Source organism: Mercenaria mercenaria, chromosome 4 (genome assembly GCF_021730395.1).
Source record: "Mercenaria mercenaria strain notata chromosome 4, MADL_Memer_1, whole genome shotgun sequence".
NCBI lineage: Eukaryota > Metazoa > Mollusca > Bivalvia > Venerida > Veneridae > Mercenaria > Mercenaria mercenaria.
This window is the reverse complement of record NC_069364.1, coordinates 46,321,798-46,342,451: the sequence shown is the minus strand read 5'-3', so window position 1 is coordinate 46,342,451 and position 20,654 is coordinate 46,321,798. Positions and strand designations below refer to the sequence as shown.

Sequence of the window (20,654 nt, the reverse complement as noted above, 5' to 3'; positions counted from 1 at the left end):
AATGTACCGTACATTACAACAAAAGTCCTTGATAAGAACTATCTATGCATTATTTCAGACTTTGTTTATACCAAATTCTAAACGGCATGTTATTCTTTCCTGAAAGGGCAATTTTGCGTTTAGTTTTCCACTTACATTATATATCAATTTGCAAGTGCTAGCTTATAGTATTATTTAAGCACATTTGTTTAGTCACGTTACAAGAACTGTTAACTATATTATAAGGTGAAAATGTTTTGCATTTTGTTCAAATCAACAAACAAATCTTAATGTCTGGATTTAAAGCATGTTTGTTGCTACCACAATGAATCTTTTTTTTACTGCAGTTTTATTAATTAATAATTAATTAGTTCTGTTGTCTTCCCACTCAAGAGAGCAGAATCATTTACATGTAAACAAAAGTTATAATGAAGCATACTTAATGCTTTTAGGGAGTCTACACTTACTCGCCCGCCCGCTTAGCTCAGTAGGTAGAGCGTCTGTCTACGGATCGCGGGGTCTCGAGTTCGATCCTCGGGCGGGGCGTATGTTCTCCGTGACTATTTGATAAACGACAATGTGTCTGAAATCATTAGTCCTCCACCTCTGATTCATGTGGGGAAGTTGGCAGTTATTTGCGGAGAACAGGTTTGTACTGGTACAGAATCCAGGAACACTGGTTAGGTTAACTGCCCGCCGTTACATGACCGAAATACTGTTGAAAAACGGCGTAAAACCCAAAACAGAACAAATACACTTACTCATTTGTTTGTTTAGTCTAGTTACGGATATGTTTTGAATTATTTACGCAAACTGATCTTATTTCAATTTTGCAATTCTTGAGTCCGCAATACCCAACATTAATTTCATCTGTGTCTATAAATCAGGTAACTAATAAATCAGTAACAATGCCAATAAGATTGATAAAACATTAGTGTGTTTGTTTAGACTATTCCAATTTTGTGATGATTTTATATCCCTCAATCCCTGACTCTAACCCTGACTGTAATGCTTTATATGAGATAGGTATAAAAAAACTACGCCTATCAGGTGCGGGCGCAAACACGATTTTCGCTGATAGTTTGTCAATACCAAAACGATTTTATCTGAAATGATTCGTATTTGAAGCCAGCTAAATTCATTAGAAATTTAGATACGACAATGGGATATCTGTTGTCGAGTGAAAATTAAATGTTTAATTTAAAGTTTTTAGTGTTAAATTTGTTGATTTTAATACATTGCTAAGGATGCCGAATTGGAGTATGTGAGGAACATATCCTGCTGGAACAGGAATGTCGATGTTTTTACCCAAATACATTGCCTCGTCCTCCGCACTTAGATTAGTTTTATGACTTTTCATTTGCTAATTCGTTCTCATACATTAAATCTATATACTCATCAGGCGTTTTGACTGTCATTGATTCCGCCAAGATAAATAAGGTCGCCCTCAATTATTACCTTGCTTTTAAATACTTAATTTGCCATCTCCTTCGTTATGTTAATAAACTGAAATGTATTCCTTAGATCATTTTTGAAAACGTCTACTGCACTTTTAATTTCCAATTTGTCTTAAAGATTTATCTTGCGTGAAAGAAAGGAATTGGAACTAAGTTATGTTCTTCTAGTTGGTGTTGCACAATCATTACTGTTAGAACATATGGAACTTAATCCGTAACAAAGTTAAACAATCATGTCAATACATATCCTTCAAAAATGTCACAAGTGTTTGCATTCATCTCCTTTGAAACCTAGCCAATCTCAGTTAACAGTTTATTAGTGAAAATAGCCAGTTAATCCAGTTATTTTTCTCGCAGTTTCATGCAGAACTCTTTCTAATGTTTGTTTTTCATACTTTGTTATTTTATCTAAAAGAACAGAGGCATGGTCAGAAACAGATCGTAGGTAAACATATTTTTGATTTGTACACTAATCAGTAGTGGTTTGCCTTGCTTTAACATGATTTCCCCTGCATTTCCAAAACGAAACGTTCTATGTAGAATACCAAACAAAAAAGTAATATTAATCTCTTATAAATATCTCTCATATAAAATAAAACCGATTTTCACAGACATTTTGAGTCCCCGGACACAGATTGTGGTTTATATACATAATTTAGCCAAAGTTTCATTCACACATTGGTAGGAACCTGTGGTATGTATCGGTTTGACGAGTTTTTCCGTGACAGTAGCTTTCTCGCCATTTGTCCTTAACTTGATTTTCTTTTTATAGTCTTCACCCGTTTACATCCGTTTTGCTTTACACGACCCTGTTTTCCTTTTGTATTGTAAGTATTGTTAGCCATGGCAAATATCTCTTTGAATATAACACATGTACCCCAAGCCCTGTTAACACCCACAATTTCCTAGCTACAATATGTATGTAGGCTAGTGTTTAAAATAAAAAAGCATGGTGTGCAGAAGGTTACAAAAGGGTATCTTTTTGTATTGTTTGCTTTCACTCTCAGCTGACATAGAGATGAATTCAGGCCCAGATTAACCATGTGGTTCCTGTCGTATCAACGTTTTAGACAGTGACCTAGCTATCCTGTGCGATTCGTGTAATCTATTGTGAATCAATGAGACAAGCCCAGTATACTGAATTGGCTAGCTGCAACCAGTCCTTCACATGGTACTGCACAAACTGCAACTCTACAAAGACTTTAGTTCTAGTAATGCAACCCTATCATTATTTGCATTCAACAACAGATTCTCGCTACCCTCCGACTCGGACTCCGTGACTGATTCTAACCCCCCAATTAAGCAGACCATAAGTAAAAAACAAAAACAAAATTATATGCCCTGTCTAAAAGCCCTAACTGTTAACTGTCAGTTCATTGTAAATAAACAAAAAAATAGAATTTCAGGCCGACATTGTTTCTGGCACAGAGTCTTGGTTAACGCCTAATGACATGGGGCTTTTTCTTCCTTAAAAAATATTCCATTGCCGTCACAGAAATAAAAAGGTTAAAGACAAATTGATAAATACTTTGTTTGAAATTTGAATTGTTTGGTTCCCAACCAGTCTACATCGCTTCCTACTACAGGCCCAATGAACATGATGAAGATAGTTTAAATGAACTTCGTAGGTCATTAGAAATGGTTAGCAAACTAAAAGGTAATTTGGCTCTCTGGTGATTTTAATTTTCCTAAAATATCATGAAACACCGAGGCCACTCCTACTCTTAAGACTGAATGCTCTCACCACAAAATTTATGATGAATTCATTCACATAATCAATGATTTTCTCTGTAACAAATGATAAGCTTACCAACTAGATTAAATGACACACTGGATTTATTCCTTACATTAAATCCCACTTTGGTTAAGAGATTTAACACCATATCTGGCATTTCTGATCATGAAATCATACACCTGAAATCTGATGTAGCCTAGGTTAAACCCACAAAAACCCCGATTAGTTCCCCTATAAAGAAAAGCTAATTGGGTAAAATTTCAGCAGTTTATTGACACCAAGTCCCAATCTCTATTCACAGGATATCGAAAAGGCAGCGAAGGACTTATGGTCAGAATTTAACGTGGTACTTCATAAAGGAATGAAACTATTCATACCAACTAAAAGAATAGGTTCAAAGTCAACCCATCCCTGGATTACCAAAAGCATAAAACGCCAAATAAGGAAAAGAAACAAGATATATCAAACGCTTGAAAATAATGCCAGTCTAACGGTCCAGCAACATTATAACAACTTCAGAAATCAAGTCCGAAGGAACAAAAAAAAAATATAGGCATGTAGTGATAATATAGAACATGTCACTGAATCCCAAGCTGATCAAATAGATTTGGATAACCGTCAAACAGGTAAAACCTTTCCCCGTAAGAAATGCAAAACAGGATTCACAGGTTATTTCTCCACTGTTAGAAAATGGTGAACTCCACACAGATAGTATTAAGAATAAAACAGATATATTAAATCCCCAGTTCCAATCAGCATTTACACCAATGTCACTTCGAAAATTACGTCAACTGTGTAAAATGAAAGTCCAAACTCTCCTTAGCAAAGTCTTACCTCAAAGCTTAAAATGTAAATATCCGTTGATGCCAAAAGTCACTGTTGATGTTAAAAGTGTCCAAAAATTACTGTCAAACAAACTCCTAAAAAGCGACAAAGTTTGTGGCCCTGATTATCTGAAACCAATTGTCCTTAAACATGTGTGTGTCCAAATTTCTACAGTAGTTACCAAGTTATTTCAAAAATCACTTGCCACTGGTACCTTGACAGCCGACTGGTCCAAAGCAAACGTCACTCCGCTTTTAAAAAAGGGGGATAAAGGTAACCCTGCCAACTATCGGCCAATTTCTTTGACGTGTGTTCTTTGTAAATTACTAGAGCACATTGTTGACTGCAATATTGCAAGGCATTTCCAGGCCAACAATATTACGGTTTTAGGAAAAAAGGTCATACGAAACACAGCTCCTAGAAATATTTGAGGATCCAAGGTCACCAAACCGACTTAGTAAAGTTGGTCTTCTCGAAAGCTTTCGATAAGGCAACCATCTTAAGCTTCTTTTAAATGTCATCCTCATGGCGTACAGGGTAACTCTTTGCAATGGGTCAAATCCTCCCTAATAGGTCGGCGCAAGTCAGTCTTAGTTGATGGGGAGTCCCAGTTACATCCGGAGTACCCCAGGGTTCTGTCCTATGCCCTCTTCTCTTTCTGTTATACATAATTGACCTGCCTTAAATATAGTTTCACAGGTCCGGTTATTTCTGTTTGGAGTTCATATACAAAACAAGCCATTCATAAAATCGAAATGTTTCGGGGCAGCGCTGCGCGATTGCATTCTAATGATTACTCCACATACAACAGTGTCTTCCAAATGCCACACAAACTGGGATGGCGTTCGGTTGAAGACAGAAGATCTGATGCCAGGCTACTCATGTTTTACTCATGTTTTACAAAATTGTAAATAGACTTGTTGCAGTGCCAATGCCTTCTTGCGTCATACCCCCTGTCCGCTTCACTAGACACATGTATCCCTTGTCTTACAAGCAGATTATTACACCCTGTAACTATTATAAGTTCTCTTTCTTCCCAACTTCTATAGTTCTATGGAACTCTCTTCCTACCGAGGTTGTATAGGTTCCTACCCTGGAACAATTCAGAAAGGGTGTGACCAAATGTTCTCATACGATCTAATGTGAAACATGAGGTTTTTAATCTCTTTTAACTGTATACTATTACTTTTAGCAACGCTGTCATCTTTGATTTTTAACACTTCACGAATACACTAGCATTACTTTTACCCTCCTGTATATTTCTTCTTTTAAATTTCTCTAATACAGTTTTTCCAATGTTGAATCCTTTTAAAACCCATGGAATAGGAAGTTGTCTCATTCTCATATATGCTGCCGTCAGAACAGTATAAGGTTTGATGTCGTATTACATTTGGGTATATTTCGAGAAACAGTAACGTATGTCACAAGAAGACGGACGTATGCAACCAATAAAAACCTCAGTCATCGGGATTACTCCGTTTATTGTGCCAAGTTTACTCATCGGGAAATAAACACGTCGCGGACTTCGTTTGAAATGCGATGAACTGCAGATAAATAACTGTTATTGGTTTTACCTGTATAGTAGTTCCAGTCCTTGTTTCTCGTTTTAAATCATCAGTTGAATTGCTTAGTGTTCCTGCATTAAAGGAAAGTTCTTGTTTGTTAATTTTGTTTGAATATATGTTATCATTAACAATCATACAACACGTGAACTACTCATTCTTAAACAGTTTTAAGTGTTTATAAAATTTGACGAAAATGAATTATTTGTAATACTTTTCGCAACAAAAATAATAATGCACGAGATATGAACATTGTCGGTAAATTAGAAGTACATTTGTTGCTGCATGTTATTTTGAATGCGCAACTTTATCGTTGCTATACAATGTATGTAAATGAATACAGGATATTCTGATCTAAGCAAAACACAGAGAACGAATGTATATGTGTGCCAGTTTAAAATAGGACCATGTGTCCAGTTGATCGGAACAGTTGGATAAATTTGACAGTCGTCCATTAAAATTGCTGCATAATAGGTCATCAAGTGTTCATTTAGAAAACGTTGCATATATTAACATGAGTAATATTCTTAGCATCGTAGTAGAACCTATTATGTTTTCCCGAGAATGCATGAGAAAGTCCTAAATATTGGAAAATAACATGCGTCTGTGAAAAATGTAAATATAATATCAGTTATTCTACCTGAATATTTGTGAAAATATTTTCAGTTTTATTTTTCGTTATATTTTGACAATTTAAATCGGCTTAATAGTATTCCCCATATTTCTTTGATATGTCATGCCAATATAGACCAAAGTCAAATATATGATTAAGGATGTTTTCTACAACTGAGATTTTTCATACTTTGGAAAGTTTAAGAACAACAGTTTCTCAAATGTAGAAGAGGAGAGCAAAGAGGCACGGGTAATCGTGTTCGGTTATATTTTATAGGGTATCTTTTTCACCAACGAAAATTTCTGAAATTTAGTGAAATTGAAATAAATGCGATATACTCAATACAACATATAACAACCCGGTTAGTATTATACTGATTTTTGGTCTTATATGCTACTATCAATACACGGTGCTATCAGTATTATACTAGCATAAAAAACTTTGTTGATTCAACACATACATATGCTTTGAAATGGAACGAAACATGTCTAGTTCAATGTGCATCTAAAAGATGTATTTAGTGTTTCGTCTAAGTGTAATAGAAGAAGAAATTAACAACTATTAACAATAACAAAAGTTATTATGAAAAGTAACAATTCAGATACCACAAAAAATGCTAACTAGCCCTAAACTCAAATCTTTTATAAAAAAAATAGTATAAATCCTTTCCTAGTCAAAATTAAATCCAAACAGTATTAATTCTAAATTTCATCTAAAGACTATAAATCCCCTCTTTATCGATACTTTTTATATCCACTATTTTAATGTAAATCCTTCATATGTTAAATGTCAAAACTAGTAATATTGCGAAACACAGTTCTTCTCTGTTCTCAGACATCTTACATCTAAAGTATCAATAGAGGTTCCAGCACTTTCAAGAATTGAAAGAAAATTCTGACAAAATAACACAGACTTCAAATAATGTTAACACCCAGCTGATGGAACCCTCTAGTAAACCAATGAATATGACAGGCATTTTTTCTTAAAACAAGACAGGTTTTACAGAAAGCAGTGAGTCATCAATATAAAAAAATGAAATGAAGCACAATGGGGAATCACATGAACATAACACCTTCAAACTCGAAGGAACATCCTTCTTTTAATTGTTCAACATAATATAAATGAAACACACGCGTCATGTGAGAAAGAAATTTAATGCTTCAGTATATAATATATACAATTATTACGTACACACTATATAACATTCAGTTTTATAAAGTGAAGTGCATTTGGTTGAAATCCTGGAAAGGGCGTTTGGTATAGAATTATCTTTGGCCTTGATATGTTAAATATCAAAGTTATATGCTTGGAGTAAACGATTTTCATTTTGTTTATGAAAGTGAGAGGATTATGTTCACTGAAGAAAACAAATGGGAACGTGCGCACTTAAATATACTTCAAAGTGCTAAATTGCCAAAATAAGAGCTAGACACGCTTTTTCAATAGTAGAGTAACTTTTCTGATTTTTAGGTAAACTTCTTTGAGAAACAACAGACCGGATGATTAAATTCAGAGTTGATTTCGTGTAGCAATATTCCACCAGAACCAATATCACTAGCATGTACTGCTATGTTAAATGTTTTTTAGTTTGTTTTTTTTTTCAAAACTTGATGCAACAAAATCCGGTTCACTCTTGAGTATGACTTTCAATTCATCATGATTTTTGACATTGATCGTTCTAGATATATTAGAATGTTTTGTTACTAAATTTAATAAGGCTTCAGCAATTGAAAAATATACAATTACTGCCTTTTGGGTAGGTCGATATGTGGATTTATCGACCTGACTAAAGCGATATTAACCTCAGGCGAGGTTGATATCGCTTTCATCAGGTCGATACATCCACATATCAAACGAACCTAAAAGGCAACAATTGTTTTATTATTAAATCCAGCCTACTTATAAGTATAAAAGTTAAATACAAATATCTGCTGCCTTTGGTTGTTTTCGTGTTCTTGGAACCGCCTTTGAGTCAATACGACATTTTATCATTGATCATGTGACTACATCTAGACCAACGGAACAGACTATAAATATAGATTTAATAATAAAGATTTTTACAAAATGTTCTATTATATCAAGCCATTCCAAGGAAACGCATAAGCCACCTTTCACTGATTGGAACTGAAAAATCAGAGATAGATTCAACCTGAGCAATAATGTGTTTTACTTAACCCTGTCCAACAATATGACCGGAGAAAATAACACAAGTTTTACATAATTCACTTTTTGATAAATCAATTGTCAATTTTGCCTCACTGACTCTTTTATAGAAATCGTTGATTAATTCCAAGTTTCAAGGTATGACATCGTCAATGTATCAATTACATCCATTCGGTCCAGAAATAATGGGAATAAAAGTCGCTGAAACATTGAATGTGACTTTTTCATCCCAATAAATATTGTTGGGTTCATTCTAATGGATTTTGTTTGATCGGAGTAGAATCTGTAAGTTCAATGTCATGAACGATTTTATTCATTAACAGACTTTTGAAACAATGATTAAATTTCAGAATCGTTGTGTAGTTCCTGAATAAGCTGTAACCTTGACAGCAAGGTATGACATTGGTCATTGAAAAGACAATGATCAGAGAAGTTTTCTTAGTCAGACAGATTTGACGAAATAGATTTAACTTTTTCAGAATGAAATGTTTTACCGATAAAAGTTTCAGACAAATCTCGGTCAGATACAAAATCACTCACAATGGCTTTCGTAGCATTAGAGCGTATATCTGCATACGACGCGTAGAGGTCATGAGTTTCCTGCTCAACTGGATCTGTTTTTTTTTTATTATTATGAAAACAAGGATTGTCAGATACAAGTGGATCTACGAATACTTCTTCTTCAGCTAACCATTTCCTAACCATTTCCTAATAGTGAATTGACACCTTTAATTGTAAATCTGGTGTAATACCCTCAGTCACACAGTAAGTTACAACATCTGAGGTTAAATAAAAATAATGGAGTGGAACAAAGCTGCACTATATCCCTAGAATAATTAAATTTGTACTAGAATAATTCTTCTCAGAACAAGACAGGACACCTGCACAAAGAAGAGACTGGTAAGCTCTGGTATCCTTAAAGATTTTATTAGGAGCAGACTAGGTAGCATCAAGATTAAGAGATACAGAACCATTAGATATAAATGTCTCATAAGCCTCCGTGATAGAATCTTTTTTTTTAATTTCAGCAACAAATGTTGCCAATTTATTATCCCCGTTATTGTGAAGAGTGGAGTCGGAGAGCCATCCACCATTTCCCCTTATAAAATCCTGTATATATACTTATCATATAATATTTTCCTAACTAATAGTAACGATACAGTTATTTTAACTTAATTTCAAATGTTTTTTTTTGTATTTTTTATCATTTCACAATGTGTTTGTGCTTTTCTAGCTAAAGCTAACTGTCATGTATTTTATAGTATTTTTACTCTACATTTCAACATGTTTGATGTGTTCACTTAATGCAAATCTCATATATTTGTATATAATAAAGACTTTTAAGAGTATGTTTCAGACACATTACTGAAGTTTCAATCTTTTAAATCTAAGCTATAACTATGCTACAGTAACTTTTAATTGAGAGAGAAGTTTCATAACATTAAGAGAAAATATACTAAAAACATCTAACATTTTGTTACAGCGTTGAAAACGAACTGGTAAATGTTTTAACTAAATGACACTATGTACCAAAAATATGAATTCCATTATCTATATAACCTATTTTCAAACAAAAATTAGCGCTTTTTGTACTGAGTAAGAAATATTGTAACAAGTTTTAGTACAGAAACCATTTGGTATGGATCTGGGTCTTGTTTGAATTGTTTTACCCTGCTGTATATATATACATTATGAACAATAGGATCTTTATCTAATAAAGGTGCAAAATACTAGAAAACCTCTACATTCCTAAGAAATATTTGAAATTTCTGTCATTATATTATTCCATTTTAAAATAATATGCATGTTAAAGAAAAATATATATGTATACAAATGTATTTCTCCAGTCTGATGTTAAAATGTATTGAATTAAAAAAAAAAATAAGAAAACAGTAATACAACGAAGACAGTATGCTATTGAACCTATCAGCCTACAAAAAAACTTATAAAAGGTTTTCGGTGCAAACTACTAAGGTTTCCTTCTACCTGTAAGGTGTTAAAACAAAAAAGAGAGGATTGAAGATGCTGGTGGAGGACCCCATTGTAGTGGTGATTGGTAGGAGTTAAAGGCTTCATTTTTTTTTTCTAACTCTGTTCTCATACCGAATGGTTATTAAAAAAAATAAGTTTGTAACTTTAGATAAAGTTACATCAATCTTTTCATATAGTATGTATGTTGTTCTCTTATTTGGATATTTCTATAGAACTAAGTTTCTTAACTTTTCCCACGATTTTTCAAACTTTACATATTTGAGAGTTTGTTTACCAACATATTTTTCAATGTTATATGTGGCGACAATTTAGGTCTTAAAATTTTCTAGACCAGGCCTTAACCTTTTCAACCTACTATAATATATATAATGTTTTCCATATAATATTAGTCTGTTTAATACATTTTCCTTTTCTGTATTACCAAATAAAATATCTGAAATAGTCCAATCTTCAAAATTTAGATTACATTTATTTTTATATAAGGTTTAAGCTGCAGCCAAAATTGTTTAGTTACCTCACAATCATAAAACAAATAACCAAAGTTTCTGGCTCACTTTGACAAAAAGTGCAAGCATCTTCATTAATAATCTTCATTTTTTTCAGCAAATAATTTGTGGCAAGGATTCTATGATTAATCCTAAATTGGAACCATATTATTTTTGGATCTTTTGTGAATCTATAAGCCATATCATATATTGAATTCCTTTGAAAAAAAACTCTGCTTCTGTAGTTTTTCTTAGTTCATCCTTCCATATTTTTTTGTAAAGAATTTGGATAATGTCCTACATTCTGCATTACTTTATAGATTGATCATCAATAGATAGAATCAAAATATGTAGGCTTGACTTCTATCATAGTACTAATATCAGTACAAGAGTGGGGTTCAGATCTGAGAGATGTAAGGTCTGTAGGCATTGCCTCATCTTCTTCCTGCTTCTTTATGGTGAAACATTCAGAGATAATGTGTCCAGTTTTCTTACAATCCCTTTAAGTAGGTAGAGACAAGGGTTTTTCAGTAAGGGTATTACCCTTAAATTTTTATTTTTGAGAACCTAGAATTATTTTCTAAAAGAAAAACGATTTCTTGTTCAAAACATTTAGTTTGTTAAAGGAAACTTTAAAATTTAGAGTATTATCATCACCCAATCTGCTTTTCATGAAGTTTTGCCTGTAAGCCTGTATGCCTTAGGACCAAGCTTATTACCTTTTAAGATTATTTCTATGAAATCATCATTATTTGAGCATTGTTTTACTGACAGCTGTGAGTAAATTTCTTGGGCTTTGCCAGTAAGAACAATTTCCCTTGGTCATTTAAGATTTTCCGCCATTTTTTCAAAATGCATGAAAAAAAGTATTACGTGGAAGATATGTACATAACATTACATAAAATCTGCCATATCTGATAAATTTTAACATTTTAGTACTCTTCCTGTTTAATGATACTTTTCAAATATATATACATGTAGTTCTGTAATGGTAAAACATTCAAACTTAAGCAAGAGAAGCTTGATAAAGCTTTTGAGATCGTATTCCTCGTGAATTCATTTAATATCAAAATACGGCTTGTATTTCACAAGTACATACGAACAGGCAGAATAAATCCGTACTGTTCATTTTGTATTGTATGTTACCGTACTTCTTTCATTTTATATGCATGGCTAGACACAGCTCTTTAAATTGCGCTAACATCAACACATCAATAAACATTGGAGATTTAGTTCGATAACATAAAGGAAACAAAAAGAATGATGCATATAATAAAAGGGTCATTATAACAGTAGCTAGATCTGGCATTTTGTATTCGGGTCTCAAGGATTTTGCCAAGTATAATCACACTTAGCGCTCTGCGCTTGTGCACCACGTGAGATTCGACCTGGAAAATCTACTCTAGCCCAATACAGCATTAAGAAAAAACTACTATTATAATTACCATACTATATGAGAAGTGTTTTTCATCACTGCCAACTTGATTAAATGAATATACAGAAAGATAGCCTAATCATGTAACAAAATATGTCACGTGTTTGATAAAAGCTATTCTATGTTTATTATGTGTGTTCATTCATTAAAACTGTTAATGTAGATTGAAGTTACATTACAATGGTAGAGGGTTAAACCTGGAAGATAATTTTCAGTCAGAGACAATAATAATAGGAAGGTATTTGATATCACGCAGTAAGCGTACAGCGGGTTATTGCGACAGTCTATTATGTGCTTTTGGTCTAAATGTCAAACAATATTTTTCTATGACCTGGAAAATCTGTAGTAAATCTTTACGCTGTTGTCCCCATTACAGTGCAAAGACATAATATGCAAGCAAACATATTTGAGCATAAGGTTTATTTCTCGATTTGTTCATCCTATGAGTTCATATCCAATTTGAAATTGTAATTAGTCGTGTAAATTAGGAAAAATAAGGCTAATTTAGCTGTAATCATTATAAAATATATTAGATGATCCATTTTAAGCGTTATGCAACTCTGCAAAAATAGCAGACCCGGTTTGATTGCGTTTGTTCATGAGAGGTAATGGGATGTGCAATACCCCACACCCGAAATTACTTGCTTAAGGGTATTCTATTACACGTGTATTGAATGGATCCCATGGTTCTTAGTAACCAGAAAATATAAGTACTCTGAAAACTAGTACTTGAAGCTTATTGCAGCAGCAATATACATGTAGTTTTCATCTCAATGTGCAATTTGTGACGGCATTGTTTAATGTACCAATATGGAAGCTAAATGTTACATTGATATTGCTGTAATTTGTTGCAAAATATTTTGTTTTTATTTGTATTTAATATTTTCCTTTAAATAAGAGGCTTAATGCACATACCATTAAACATGGTTTAAAACCCTGTAAAATATCCATTAAAATAGGAAAAACCGTTAATTAACCCCATTAATTCTTGCATCGCTTTAACATGTTTCACAATATTAATGGGTTACATGTTAAAATACCATTAAAACACCCATTTTTTACCATGAATCATGCTGTTAAAAGTTTAGTTTGGTAGCTAAAAATGTTAATGGCTTTGAAAAAATAGTGAAATTTTGTATATTTTGAATTTAACAGGATTATTCATGGCCCTTGAATTGATTTAATGCTTATTAAATGTTCAGGTTCTGTACAATTTCATTTAAGAGTAAACTTAATGGCCCTTAACAGCAATTTGATGCCCATTAAAACCTACATTCTGTAAAATGTGATTCGTATATTTTCAGAAGCACAAAAAAAATTTGTTTCGTTTTTGGCTTGCACTTGTCCCCATTGAATGCTTATAATTCCAGTCCCATATTGTTCTGTAATGGACTTTAATCACAATAAATACATACTACGCGCACATTGTCTATAATATATCATGATGTTATATTGAGTTACATTAAAGTTATTTCCCCTTGTTGCAGTTACGCCATTTTTTTCAAATGTTTGTCAAATTGTGTTCCTACAAAAAATCGGATTTATTTCAATGAAAGTAGTATGAAAACATATCAATTTATTTGATAACATCAATCTACATTATTTTGGTAAGGGTAAATACGTATTGATGCATGCCACATTTTTCTGTTTTTCGTTTTTCCTGTCCAAATAATCAGCATTTGTATACATGTTGAATAGTTAAAACTATTCACATGGTCACTTGATCTATTAAACCGGTACCTGTAAACCCTTCTCAGTACAACACAATACAATACAGTATCCATTTATTTTCTCATTTCATATGAACATATGACAGAATGAGGATACAATTAGACAAATGTTTGTACCAGGCTGTTTCATGTGTTAACATTACAAAATATTGAGAGAAAAAAAGAAGAATCAAATATTCTTCTAGCATTTTACAAAACAGTACATATGTATAGATACTATTACGTGTGTAGTAATATGTAGTTTAAATCAATAAGGCAAATATCAATATGAAGTTGATTGTCTTAAGATGTCTTATTCTGATGGCAAGTTTTCATGGCCCTTAATTTTATATACTTTTAAAATATTACGAACTCATTAAAATTGAATCTGACATTTTCAATGAGACCATTAATCATTTTTTTAATAATTAACGGCCATTAACAGAGTATTAAAAAAAATAATGACCCCATTAGTTTTTACTAATTAATGTTGATTCAAGGGTTATTTTTAATGGCACATTAATTTCATGCCAATTAAATTTTTTCATGGAGTTTTAAGGAGCCAATTAACTGATTTTAATGGTTAATTTTAAGCAGGTGTTCATGGCCATCAAATTCATTTTAACAAGGTTTATTTTACCAGGGTTTTAATATACTTATTTCATGGCTTTTTAATATATGGCATTAAAAATATGGTCATGAAAATCCCATTAAATAGTAAGAAGTAATGGGTATATTTTAATGGTGACCTGTTAAAACTCTGTTAAAAACGTTTGAAAAAATTAAGGCCAATTTCATGACCCTTTTAATAGCATGTGCATCCAGTAGTGCTTACCAATTAAGAATGTATTGAATAAGAATTTAAACGTTTAGAAATAAAAAGTCTCTACTGATTTTACGTCAAGAAAAAAATGTGACAACAGTTATATACAATACATGAACGGCTAATGACTCAATAGTCAACATTATTACCAGTCAATAAATATGTTTTAACATCACACTGGAACTGAATCTTCTGAATCATTACATATTTTTTTCAAGTTTGACTTCAGCCCAACAAAATTTATTGTGTTATGGACCGGTCAGTAGCATTAATTATGGATCGGCGATTTATTTAACCTTTAGCCTGCTGGCGGCAAGTGATTCTGCCTTTGCGACCAGTGCAGACCAAGATCAGTGCAGGCTGATTTAGTCTGCACTGTTCGCTATTCAGTCAGTAAATTTTTTGTGAACACCCCTTTAAGTAGTAAATGGTACTGCCCAAATTGAATGATAGACTTGTTCATTTTAGAAATTTAGCAGGGTAAAGGTTAAGCAGTCAAGTACTAAATACAAATATAATAACTGATGGTAGAATTATTCTATCAATTAAGCAATTCACTATTCCTTTTTGTGATAGTTGAGCAATGTTTACTGAGCTCACATTTGCAAAATGCAAATTGTCAGGAACTTACAAATAAATACTGTTATGGAGAAGTTACCTCTAAATCAGACATCGATCAGAAAAAAAGAACAACCGAGTGTCAACTATTTGAATAAAAAGAAATTACCAAAAAGAATTATCAACAACACAGGTTTCAATGTTTTTTTTTTGTTTCATACCAAGATTTAAGTAGCTGAACATTGCAGGGGTTACAAACTTGATATGTTTTGAAATATTTCTTGGGTATTTTTTGTTTTGATGATGGAGCATTGCCGGAGGTATTTTGTAAGGTTATGATCCCGCAAGTATTTTGCCATATGGTAATCAGTTGTAGTGTTATCTATAGTCATACACATGTCATCTTTTATAATAGTTAAAGTATATATATATATACAATGTTTATTTATGCGAAAAAAAAAACAATATTACATTTGAAATAGATTAACAATTAATTTTAATTGTATTTTATTTCCCATGAAAATGTTATATTTCAAATATGGTTCACACTGAAATACATTGTACCCTTTCAAATGAAATTCTCCCTTATATATAAACTTCATTATATTATATTCATGTCATCAAAATCATGTTAAAACCGAAAATGATATTTGCTTTTCAATATTCTGCAATCTTGACTTACCTAAAAGTAATTTTAAAGTTACCACAGCAAAATATAAAATCATTAATTTCCTTCTACGCATTTCCAAACTAAACGTTTAGAAGGTTGTTATTCCAAATATATCTACATTAAGTAACAGAAACTTACAGTGACACATTATTCTCATCTAAAGTAGTTACAACATTATTTTCCGATGAGCAATATAGCACTTCAGTCTAGATTTCTGCCAATTACGTTTGTAAGATAAATAAACATAAAATATATCAATTAAAGATACAAGAGGTATGCAAACAATTATCAGGACGTCAGTTTTTGTTCAGAAATACAAATACACAACTCATTTTCAGATATATTAAGAACAGAAATATGTTACCCTCGATGATATTATGAAACAATTTACAATGAAACACTGGATTCGTCCGAATCATATTGACTAGTAGTTTCGACCTTTTAACGGATTGAAACAGAACCGCTTTAAATATATTCTCTCTCACAAGGTGATCTTGGCCACGAGAATACACAATGACTTTATAGAAGTAGTGTGGATTAAGGGAATTAATCAAATTTAAAACAGTTAGATATCCATCCATACGTGGAAAATATGTATGAAAAATCACCACCGTCAAATCAACATTAAAGCGGCTAGCAGTACATGGAAGAATTCATATTCAAAACAAAAAACCCTTTAGAAATAACCTTCGGCGTTAGTGGGGATTTAATGTATTGAAAATGTTGGATTGCAGTATAGATAAAAAAAGTAAAATAAAGTAATTCTTTCATATTGTACATGATTTCAAATGTCTTCTTAACCGTGTGAAGTTTCAAAAATCAATAAAACTGTCAGTCTCCCGCGCGTTGTTTTCATAAGAAACGCATTGCTTCTTGACAGAATTGTGACGCTTAATAAAAGAGTGCAGTTTTGCATTTCTGACACTATTCGGTAGATTTACCAGCAAAAAGATGAGATGGCATTTTGTGACTCAAATTAATATCAAACACTTGCTTTTATTACTATTAGTTTAAACAAGCGGTGGAAATCAATCCGCAAATTCACTAAAGAGTTCATCACACCCGGCAACTACACTATACATAAATAGTTACACAAATCTGGAGTCCAAAGATTCATGAATAAAAAAAAAATCATCATTCAGGTAAAACTCTAATATTAAGTGTATAAACACTTCCTGACAACAGTAATCTTTTTTTGAAATACGGAATTCTTAGTATACGATACCCCGTATATTATTTAAATACGGGAAGTTCTATAAAGGGTTACTATGATCGTATACAACACCGTATATTCCCGTATATGTCTGGTGTACGGGATTACATAAATCCGCATATTTCGAAAATACGGGACGTATATTTCCCGTATATGTTTCATATATAACCCCGTATATTTCCCGTATATTCTGGATATACGGGATATGTATAGTTTGTATATTTCGAAAATACAGGGATTAAATTTCACGTATGTTCTTCGTATACAACTCCGTATATTTCCCGTATATGCCGGAAATACGGGATTTAAATAATTTGTATATTTCGAAAAAACGGGACGTATATGTCCCGTATATGCTTGGTATACAACTCCGTATTATTCCCGTATATGCCAGAAATACGGGATTTAAATAATTTGTATAGTTTGAAAATACGGGGCTTATATTTCCCGTATATTCTTTGTATACAACTCCGTATATTTCCCATATATGCCGGAAATACGGGATTTAAATTATTTATATATTTCAAAAATACGGGATGCAATCAATATATGTAGTGAAAAATATATTCTCTGGCCATTACAAAGGTCAAACGTTTTGCATGTTTTCGAACTTGTACAACTGCGAAAAAAGGGTCAATATATGGGAGTGTACGGTCCCGTATATTTCGAAAATACGGGAGTATACGGGGTGTATATTACAAATATACGGACCTAGTATACAATCCCGTATTTGGAACATCTAGTATACGGGAAGTCCGTATATTTTTCATGCATATACGGGATCCCGTATACGCCGAATATAAATATATGTATATTTCCCCTATATATGAAATATACGAGTTTTCAACAAAAAAAATCCATTAGAAATGGTGTTTACTAGTGTCCTGCTTTAACATATATTTTATGTTCATGCATTCGAAGGGTCTTTGAAATTTATCCCGTACACTTGTCGTATTTTAGAATATACGGAACAAGTATACGAGCCTGTATATTCCGGAAATACGTAGTATACGGATCCCGTATTTTTGACATATACGGACTGCAATTGCATCTAATATACGGGACATATACGTACCTGTATTTTCTAATATAGTGTCATCGGATTTTTTTCCGTATATGCATGATATACTTAGTATACGGATCCCGTACTTTTGACAAATACGGGGAATATACGGAACTGTATTTTTTGACATACGGGCTACGGACTTGCACCGTATATGCATGGTATACGAAATATACGGATCCTGTACATGTGGCATATACGGAATTTATTTGCATCTGATATACGGGAATACACGGAACTGTATTTTGTTGATATACGGGCCAGGGTTTTTCCCGTATATGCAAGACATACGTAGGATACAGAACCCGTATTTGTGTCACATACAGACTGAATCGTATACGGGAAATACACGGACCAGTATTGTTAAAATATACGTTGACCAGATTTTTCCGTATATGCACTATCCCGTATTTCAATTTTATCAGAACTGATTTGGTATATGGGGCATACACTGAAAGATGACATAGAATGAAGGTTAAAACTATAGCAGAATATGGTATGTTAGGAAAAAACAAGACAAAGACAGGGTATGAGAAAAACATTATCATCAATGGAGACAAGTTAGATTAAATTAACATTGTATATAACATAAATACTTTTTAAAAAACAGTTATTTCGTACGATTATGGGTTATTTTTCTTTCTTGTCCAAATGAAATAAGCAGAAAAATGTAATTCTTGCATATCAGATGGGGATGTCCGGTATTTTTACCGGTGCTGGAAAATCATATTACACCCAGGGGTGCAAGATGACTCTCGTGCTTTAACTACATATAATTAGATGATTCATGTAGTTATTTATATTTTATTTCAAGAACGAAATAAAAATCCAATACATTGACAGTTTCTCTTTGTTCCTGATAGTATATTTCTCGATTCAAAGCCCGTTATTTTATCAAAAACTCATAACGTTACGCTGCAACTGATAAAACAAAATCGGAAGTAAACATTGTTATTGTCTATGAAACGTCATGATATCTTTCCTGTTTACGGACGTTGCTTCCCGCGCTTTGTTTAAATGCGCTGCTATAACAAATAGTTCTATAAATAAAGCTGGAGCCTCATTACTGCTAAACAGTTACCCTTGATGCCGGAAATTCCAATCTGCACCTACAACCAGAGTAAGAATCTTATAGTAATCAATAACATTATGCATTTCTAAATGTTCGTTTCTAATTGAAAAACTAACAATTCGCACATTTAAATATACGCCGCACCGTTAACGCAACAAATCACTATAGTACCACTTCTTTTATTACTGTTTGTGAATGTTGATTCCCACTATAGGTTTTTCGATTTGTCGTCTGCTAAGAAGAGCAGTACACCCCTTCTAATGTCTGAAGATGTATTCAAATTTAGCGCTTTGAAAAGATGCATGTTGCATTCTGTGTTGGAATTCAATATGTAAACAGGTTACAAATGATGCACCCCATGGAAATTTCAGTTTCATGATCTCAATAAATGTTAGCTTTTATCTGTTGAGGTACGAATGTCATTGAGAACGAATAGCTCATCCGGGCTCATGCAGTTAATTGAAAAATCTCTTGTGTCAACCTGAAATAAAATTGCAAGCATTAAAGGTTATATAAATGGACTCTTGCAGTTTACAGATATAGAGAATTATATCATTTAACACTATAAATGATGTGAAAATATGACGAATGAAATGATGTGTGGGCAGGAATGATATCATTTAAGTGTACTTATTTCGTCGCGAAAAGAAACTAGATATACAGTCAAGTTATTCAAAGTCTTTCATTTGCGTTTAATGGTTGTATTACGTTAAAATCTATCCCCAGCATTATATTTGATATAAAATGCATGGTTTTCATAGTGCTGACACACGTAACCAATCCAATCGTTGCCTCATTTTTAAGAATGGTCTTCAAACTGACATAAATTAATGACAAAAGTAGGGAAGATATTTTCAAGAGAGATTTAACTTGCAACAATTGTTTACTTCAAAAGCATAAAAAGTGCAGTGATGTGATCTAAGTAACACTTTCCCATTTAATTTCTACCAAAATGTCAAAAATATATCCACAATTTAAACGAAAACTAGCTTTAGCATAAACATTCGTAGCCATTTATTGCGGAAAAAAATAGAGTCCCATAACATGTTCGTCCTTATTATGCTATATTAGTGTTCTATAACCTGTCCGCCATTACGCGATTCCCCGTGGTTAGATGCACAATAATTCTTTTGTACAATTTTTATTAAATATATGAAAGCGACATAATGAGTCGCGTTGCTAGGATTTTTTTTATATTTTATTTCAAACATTTCTTAAAACTTTGTGACTGAACAAATTCTGTACGATGTATTTGCCACTAAATGTTATATTTTTTTATTAAATGATCTGAAGAGTTTCC

General features: G+C 32.6%; 1 long non-coding RNA gene across 1 annotated transcript; it reads right to left on the bottom strand.

Moving 5' to 3' along the window:
- Positions 1 to 5,570: 5,570 nt before the first annotated feature.
- On the bottom strand, positions 5,571 to 17,035 carry LOC123551592 (uncharacterized). The gene is made up of 2 exons (XR_008370587.1): positions 16,019 to 17,035; positions 5,571 to 5,632 (listed from the first exon to the last, which is right to left on the bottom strand). It is a non-coding gene; the product is annotated as an uncharacterized LOC123551592 (long non-coding RNA).
- Between the last annotated feature and the right edge of the window lie 3,619 nt (positions 17,036 to 20,654).